The sequence below is a fragment of the Lactuca serriola genome, chromosome 5 (genome assembly GCF_051521515.1).
Source record: "Lactuca serriola cultivar US96UC23 chromosome 5, Lser_US96UC23_V15, whole genome shotgun sequence".
Classification (NCBI taxonomy): Eukaryota; Viridiplantae; Streptophyta; class Magnoliopsida; order Asterales; family Asteraceae; genus Lactuca; species Lactuca serriola.
This window is the reverse complement of record NC_136412.1, coordinates 126,872,213-126,881,158: the sequence shown is the minus strand read 5'-3', so window position 1 is coordinate 126,881,158 and position 8,946 is coordinate 126,872,213.

Sequence of the window (8,946 nt, the reverse complement as noted above, 5' to 3'; positions counted from 1 at the left end):
ACAAAAGAATTAATCCATTGCACCGTTACCTTGTAATCAACCATAGGATCAATTGAGTTGAACTAAATAGAAGTTCCTTCCCGCTATTGAATTTAGTTAGTCCTTTGCTTTCTAGTTTTTAAGTAAGTAATAGTTAGTAAGTTTCTAGTCTTGTAAAACTAGAGAAAACCCCTACTTATTAATTAACTTAGATAAAATTAGTTTTTAGTTTTAATTTGCCGTTCCTTGTGTTTGATACCCTACTTGCTTGAACTATATTACTAATCGATAGGTACAATGCCTTTCATGTGTTTATTTTGTGTCTAAGTTAGTAGGATTAAAACTAGTTGGTTTTACACACATCAAGTTTTTGGCGCCTAGGGGGTTGGTTACATTAGTTAAAATTTTAGTTAAATTTTGAAAATTTTGAAAATTTTGCATTAAAATTGTAGGGCTAAATTAGAAAATTTTGGTAAAGCAATTAGGGATCATTCTAGTATTATGTTTGATGATTGCATGAAAACCCAAATGTTTAGTTGAGCCTATATACGTTCTAGTGCATTTGTGGCTTCCTTATTCTAGTGAAATCATGGGACAAAAACACGACCTCGCTTAGTTTGAAGGATGCAATATGTTTAGCAGCCTAAACCTGAAATGTATCCAGGAAAATTATTATCGTTAGCCAATAAAGGTTGAGGTTGAGCGCCCCTGCTTAAGCATGTAGGTTTATTGAGTGAAAAAAAGAGAGGTACATGTAAAAAAAGATAGAGAATTGCAAGAAAAGTTGAAGAATTTTAGAGCAAATAAATTGAAGATCAAAAGATCAAAATTCCAAAAGTTGAAGATACCAAAAATCAAACAATAAAGGTGGTTAATTCAAAGAAATCAAAGATCAAATTATCAAGGAAGTAAAGAATTCAAGAGAGCTCCATAGTGGTATCGAAAAGTTGTAATTCTAGATTATGTATGCTTGGGTTGCTCAATTAAAAATACCGTGAGGGTAAGAGGTTTTCTGCGGATGGATTCAGAGGGTTGCATAAAATGAGCATAGTTCGGGGTGAGTGGGCGAGTGTTTATGAGGATTGTGAGTATTTGGAGTATGGGGGGTACTTAGGACAATTTTTGACACAAATGCATGCATTGCGGTCTTGGCATAATGGCTGGGTTCTAATATGTTTAAAATTCAGTTTTGCTTGGGGGCAAGCAAAAGACAAGTGTGGGGTATTTTCATATGTCCATAATTAGTTCATATTAAGTATACATTTTTATTCATTTATTAGTTAAATTATAGCATTTTATGGACAAAAGGTACTTAAAAGTATTTGAATTATGTTTTCAGTCCAAAAATGAAGCTCGGAAGCGGAAGGAAGCGGGAGAAACAGTTAGAAGTTCGAGAATGGAACAAAGAAGAAAAACATTGAAAAAAGCACCTACTCGGCGAGTCCGTCACTTAAAACCCGTGTACGGCAAGTCAGCGCGTCCAGAATCGCGAAACTTCTGACCAACTCGGCGAGTTGATGCCCTACTCGCCGAGTACGTTTGGAATCAGCATTTTCTCAAAACACAAAAGTCGTCCGAAATTGTGTCTAGTTTTCAGAACAATTTGAATCTCATCAGTCGGAGTTACGGTTCATGAGATATGGCCAAAACACTGATGAGGGGTGAAGCTGTCTAGTAACATCCTTCTTTCTTCAAAATCCAAGATCCAAGCTTCCAATCGCTAGTTCCGCTTCATTTTCCTTTCGAGCATGTCTTTGTTGCTGAAAATGAAATATTTAAGCTAATTAAGCACCTTTGGTTCATTATTTGAGATAAAATTAACATAAAGTATTAAGATCATGCATGATTTTTATGACTAAATATTCCCATATCAATCACCCTTGATTTCTGTGGGTTAAAGGAGGTTCTCGGTTGGAGGATTTGACCGAAATCACTAGTTTAAAGCGGTGGTGCTTTTCCCAATGTGATATAATCCACAAACCAATACAAACATCACATCACCCTCACACCTTATATATATATATATATATATATATATATATATATATATATATATATATATATATATATATATATATATATATATATATATGCTCCCAAGAACGAGTTCAACATCTTCAATCTTCAAAAAGTTTCCCAGAAACACCCTCAAACTTTCCCAGGAGACTAGTTCTTTAATTGATTCTTAGGAATCTTTGTAAGTATTTCTTATATTTAATCTAGTGTTTTTATAACACTTACATATTAGTTCAACTAATTTTCGCATAATATTGTGTGTTAAATACTCATAGGATACAAACACCTTCATGTATTTTAACTTGAAGATCATCCCCATCACTTCGTTATCCAGCCAAGAACACACTTGAGGTGAGTTCATACCCCCCCACATTTTTCGAGATTTTCAATGTTTTAAGAGGGGGGGGGGGGGGGGGGGGAAGAAAGTAAAGCGCAAGAAAACTTGTGTTAAAAATACAAAATGGTTAAATACATTTTCTTACCGGTTATACAAAGATGCTAAATTTATGAAATAGATTCATTTCCAAATTTGTGAAATATATACATACAAGGTTTTGACTAGAAATGGAATGCTACGAAAAACAAACTACAAATACACTATGTTATTATATATATATATATATATATATATATATATATATATATATATATATATATATATATATATATATATATATATAGCACATACAAAGGATTCATCATTTCAGCGAAACAATTTTTATAAACTATAATAGGTATAGTTTATGGAGCATTCACACTATTTTACCCTTTTTGGGACAATGAAATAATTATTTAAAAGTATAATTATTCTTACGCAATGTAAACACTATGAAAGGGTAATACATACAATTACAAGAAAAAGATATTTCATTACACTACACGTAAACCGGTTAATAAAATTTTATGAGACATCCTTCATCGTGCTTACCAGAGTACACACTAAAGTTTTGTATTATAACAAAAGTCTCCTGTAGGGAGAGTGTGGTACTTGTGTATAGATCTATACGGAACTGACAATCCCGCACCTAAACTATTAGCTACAGTTAGACCGGCAGGTATGGGGGGACAAATGTCGTACCATTCTGACACCTGAAGAACGTCGTAACAGGCCATTAGTCGCTAGCATGGTTATAATAACTCACATGGGGTATTAACTAATACATTGGGTTTACGGGGCTAACTTACATTCAACCAGTTTTATTTAATAATAAAACCACATACACTATTTTACAGTACGAATTACATTTCTGGAAACATACATTCAAATGGTTTTATAAAATTAAAACTACATTATACTACGTCCGAGTACAACAATACTTATAGATTTTCGGTCTTAGGATTCTAAGACTATAATTCACTTTACAAGAAAATATTGGATTTTCTGGAATCACACTCTTTCATCTTACAAGGAAAAATGACATATTTTTTCTCATACAAACGCTTATGAACTCACCAACTTAATTGTTGAAACTTTTTCAAAACTACTTGTATTCTCAAGAAATCAGTAAACAGGTACTCATAAGGATTTTGAAGATAGGGCGTAGAAGCGTCACATCACATATTTTTGGTCATATGTATTTGGGAATCAAACAAACAACGATTCAAATGAAATGTAAAAACGTATAAATTATCAATATGATGGTTGTAATGCTTTGATCTCTATTATTCAATTGTTATGATACTGTACATGAAGTCATCCACTCCCAGACGTTTCCGCCATTTCTCAGTTTAGGGGTGTGACAGATTGGTATCAGAGCATTGTTTATAGTGAATTAAGTATATCAAACCATGTAAGATATACAACTATAAATACAATGGGGCTAAAACACTCTGACTAAAAGTATACTTTTAAAATAAAATAGTATTTTTATAAAAAGTATACATACATGCATACATACTAAAAATTGTGTCATAGCAAGAACCTTATAAAAAGTATTTTTGATAAGTTGAACACTACGATTAAGCCTAGATAGTTATGTAATCATATCTGGGATAAATATAGTGTTATAAACTATATTTATACGATATATGACTAACATGTGTCTAGGAATGGTCGTGGTGGGCAACGAATCCAAAACTTACCAACCCCATACAAGGAAACTCTAAGAACCAAACATAAGACTTAAAATACTATAGGAGTATTTTAGAATACTACAAAATCATACACTTAAAACCTTCTTATATTCCTCATATATCTATTCTTACACAGACGTCATGGTAGGATTCCAATTCCCGGAGACCCCTATTTCCCTAACGAGGAAAACGAGGGTTGGATCGTAGAGGATCCCAAAGAGGATCCTGAGGAGGTAATGGAGGAAGATTCCGAAGAGGACCCAAATGAAGAGGAAGACGAGGAGGAGATAGAGGAGCACTCGGACGCAGAGTCCGAGGTCATTAATCCTCCCTGTGTCGCCCGAGTTCCCGCACATCGTCTAAGTTACCAGGGACCCACGCCCTATTTAGCGGAGGACCTGGAGAGGTGGAGCAGACAACAGCGTCAGCGTCCCAATACGACATGGGGGCAAGGTTTCTATAACCTCAGTCATTGAGGTCCGGCAGACAGGGCACTCCCCGTCATGGTTCAAGAAATCACACGACTAGGGGATCAGGCCAGGGCATCGACTAGTCGGATCATGGAAGTAGGGGCTACCGCGGAGACCGCTGATGCACGAGCTCGACGCCTGGAGAGGGACTACCCTCGGACATGTCATTTCATTGATCGCCTCCAGGAGGACCTCTCCACCGCTCAAGCAGAAATAAGGGAGTATCAGGATAGACACTCGGCTCTCGATGAGAGAATGATTATGGCTGAGCGCCAGATAGTGGAGATGCAGGCCTCCACGACTTCATCCCATAACCCACAGGAGACCACCCACCGCGAGTAGGGCTTATATTGCTCACGCTTTGTGATCGATTATAATTACGAGTAAGCGTTGGTGCTACTCTTTCTTATAGACCTCCTTAAAGGTCAATTTTCACAAACTATGTACTAATATTATATTATCAATGAAATGGGCATGCATTTTATTTCATTGGGTGTTGTTATTTGTTATACATTTTTTTTTACTTTTATATTAAATTTCATTTATGAATTACTTACAAACTCCAATAACAACGAGACCTGATGCGTGTATAACCGAGACATTCCATTATGGTAAAACCCAACCCCTAACCTTTACCAAAGACTTATCATCATTCCAATTTTAACTTTATGGCAGAAAAATGCCACCACGAAGAGTCAACAGGCGCGTCATCAACAACACACCACTAACTCCACCACCGCCACCACATGCATAGATGGACACTGTCGTTTTCCAAGCTGCAGTAACAGCCGCCATGGCAAAAATCAGCACAAATGGTACCAGTTGGACGGGAGGCAGTACCAATAATACTAATCAGGGAGATAGTTAGGGACACCCGAGGGAATGTTCCGACAAAAACTTCACAAATGGCAAACCAAAGTCTTTCGATGGTAGTGGAGGTGTCATTGCTTTAACGAGGTGGTTCGAGAAAACATAGTCAGTGTTTGAAATCTGCGCATGCCCAGACGTTATCAATGTCAAATTTGCAGCCTGCACATTTATGGATAGAGCCCTCTCCTGGTGGAATGGTTATGTCAAATCACTGACTCTACCAGTGGCCAACGCCATGAGCTGGGAGGACTTGAAGATTTTGATGCTAGCAGAATATTGCCTGAGGGGTGAAGTACAAAAGCTAGAACAAGAGCTCTAGAACCTTACAATAAAGGGCTCTGACATCGTAGCCTACACTGCCAGATTTAGCGATCTAGCAGTACTATGTCCCGGGATGGTCACCCCAGAAAGTAAAAAGGTGGAGCGATACATCTGGGGACTATCCCCCCCCCCCCCAGATTCAAGGAAATGTGATGTATGCAGACTCATCTACTTTTGAAATTGCCAAACACCTGGCACAAACGCTTGTGGATCATGGAGTCCACCAAGGCTTTATGACGGCCACCCCCGAAAAAGCAAAAGGGGGAGACAACAAAAAGAAATTTTGGAACAAGAGGAAGGGCCAGCCGACACAAGAGCCCGCAAAGAAAAAACTAACGATGGCAATTCACGCTGCTACTATTCCTGCCATTCCAGCACCCACCAAAAAATATGCTAGAACTCTCCCAAAATGCAACAAGTGCAACTTTCATCACTATGGAGCCTGCCGAGAGATCCACTGCTATAATTGCAACAACAAGGGGCATACCGCCCGTTTCTGTAAAGCACCGACACAACAAACCACTCAAACCACTTATGCCGGGGTGAGCCAGGATTGCTATAGATGTGGTGAAACGGGGCATTTCAAGAAGGATTGTCCAAAAGCAAGAAATGTTGGAGGCATGGGAAGGGTTTTAACAATGAGGCATGAGGAGGCCATGAATGATCCTACCGTGGTTACCGGTACGTTCCTCCTCAATAATTCATATGCATGCATACTTTTCGATAGTGGTGCGGAGAAAATTTCGTAAGACACAAGTTTAAACACTTACTTAAGCAAAATCCCCAATCACTAAAAGAAACATTCACCGTAGAAATGGAAAATGGAAAGGCAGAGAGCACTAACGATATATACATAGGATGACCCTCACTCGAAACAACTATTCTTTCAAAATCGACCTAATGTCGGTCATAATAAAAAGTTTTGACGTTATCATTGGAATGGATTGGTTAAGTCCTCACCATGCCGATATCATGTGTTACGAAAAGGCCGTCCGCCTTAACCTGCCAAGTAGTGAAACCCTCTTCATTTATGGCGACAAACCCGACACGAACCTTCGAATCATCTCTTGCGTCAAGACTCAAAAGTATCTATGCAAGGGTTACCATGCCTTCTTAGTCCATGTGGTGGATGAGAAACAAAAGTGAAAGACATCAAGGATATTCCCGAAGTCTGTAACATCCCCAACATATTTCCTGAAGACCTCCTAGGAGTACCACCAGAACACCAAGTCGAGTTCAGAATCAACTTGATTCCCGGAGCCAACCCCGTAGCCAAATACCCTTACCGTTTAGCACCGACAGAAATGTAGGAATTGTCCAGTAAACTGAACGAACTACTAAACAAAGGATTTATCAGACCAAGCTTCTCAAATTGGGGAGCATCGATCATATTCGTGTAGAAGAAGGAAGGATCATTCTGCATGTGCATAGACTACCGGGAACTAAATAAACTCACCATCAAAAACCGATATCCTTTACCTTGAATCGACGACCTCTTCGATCAATCACAAGGATCAAGTTACTTCTCAAAGATCGATCTAAGATTCGGGTAACATCAATTGCGAGTCCAAGAGGAAGATGTTCCCAAGACCGCATTCAGAACTCGCTACGGTCACTACGAATTCGTGGTAATGCCCTTCGGATTAACAAATGCACCCACGGTGTTCATGGAACTAATGAACCGTGTATGCCAACCTTACTTAGACAAATATGTGATAATATTCATCGATGTCATACTAGTATACTCACGAAGTAAGGAAGAACAAAGTCAGCACCCACGACAAGTCATGGAAACATTAAGGGCGGAGAAGTTGTATGCGAATTTCTCAAAATGCGAATTTTGGATTCGAAAAGTGGATTTCCTAAGTCACGTGGTCAGTGTGGAAGGGATACACATGGATCCCTCCAAAATAAAGGCAATCGAAAACTGGGTGACACCAAGAACACCAACATAAATTCATTAATTTTTAGGCCTTAATGGCTACTAGAGAAGGTTCATACAAAAATTTTCCAAGATCGCAAAGCCACTCACCACCTTGAATCAGAAGGGTGTAACTTTCATGTAACACCGTAAAAATTAAAACAATTTTTCGCATTTTCAAAACACATTTTTCCAAACACAGTTATTAATAAAATGTCATTGTATCATATCCTAGTTTAACAAAACATTCCCCCAAGATCGAAATACATAAAATCCCATGTGTGTGTATACGAATCATGCCGGCGCCTTCCCGCGATCATCATTGGTACCTGAAACACATAACACATAACACTGTAAGCATAAATGCTTAGTGAGTTCCCCAATATACCACTCTAACACATAATAGCCACTCGAGGCTGTAACTCTGTTGACCCTCAGGTCAATGTGTCTCAATGGGGCCCTCCAACCCCAACTCTCTATGGGCCCTCTGACCCTAACTCTATGAACCCGAAGGTCTTAACTCTGTAACTCTGAATCATGCATATCACACATCACAATAAATCATAACACATAGATAACATGCAATCACACTGGCATATAACTCTAAAATACTCTATCACATAGCTCTGTTACCACACTAGGTAAAGTATATAGTGAGAAGACTCACCTCGGGTATCTCGGTAAACCTCTGACTCGGTAAACGTTGGTCTAGCCTCTGCCTAATCATATAAAATAAATACCCTAATTATTATAACTCTCAAAGGCTAGACTATGTCCTCTTATGACACTCTCAGAAGGGTAAAAGACCATTTTACCCCTCTCATAACCCAAAAGGCCCCACAATAGACCATATCCTAAAAGTCAACTTCCCGGGTTACGCTGCGCGTACCAGATGTGTACGCTGACCGTACCCGGCTGCATCTCAGAAACGGGGAACGCCACCCAGTACGCGGCGCGTACTGGGATTACGCCCAGCGTACTCCCCAACTTTAGCTCTTTAACTCTTGAGGTCTTAAATAGTTAAGACCCACATCCAATTTCCAGATCTGACCTCATCTAAGCCTCTTAATCCATAGAGTTGATGACTTTATGCCTTTGCATGCCTAAACAAGCCACCAACTCCCATAATATTCCATCCTCTAACTCTAGAAGGCTTATTACTCAAGCATGACCTCAAACTAACACTAAAGATGGAAACTTTATGGCTCTAAATCACTAATAGCACTGAATAGGGACAGATCTCGGACCATGGAGCACTTTACACTCATAAAGTCTCCACCTTTGGGGTGTTTAGCC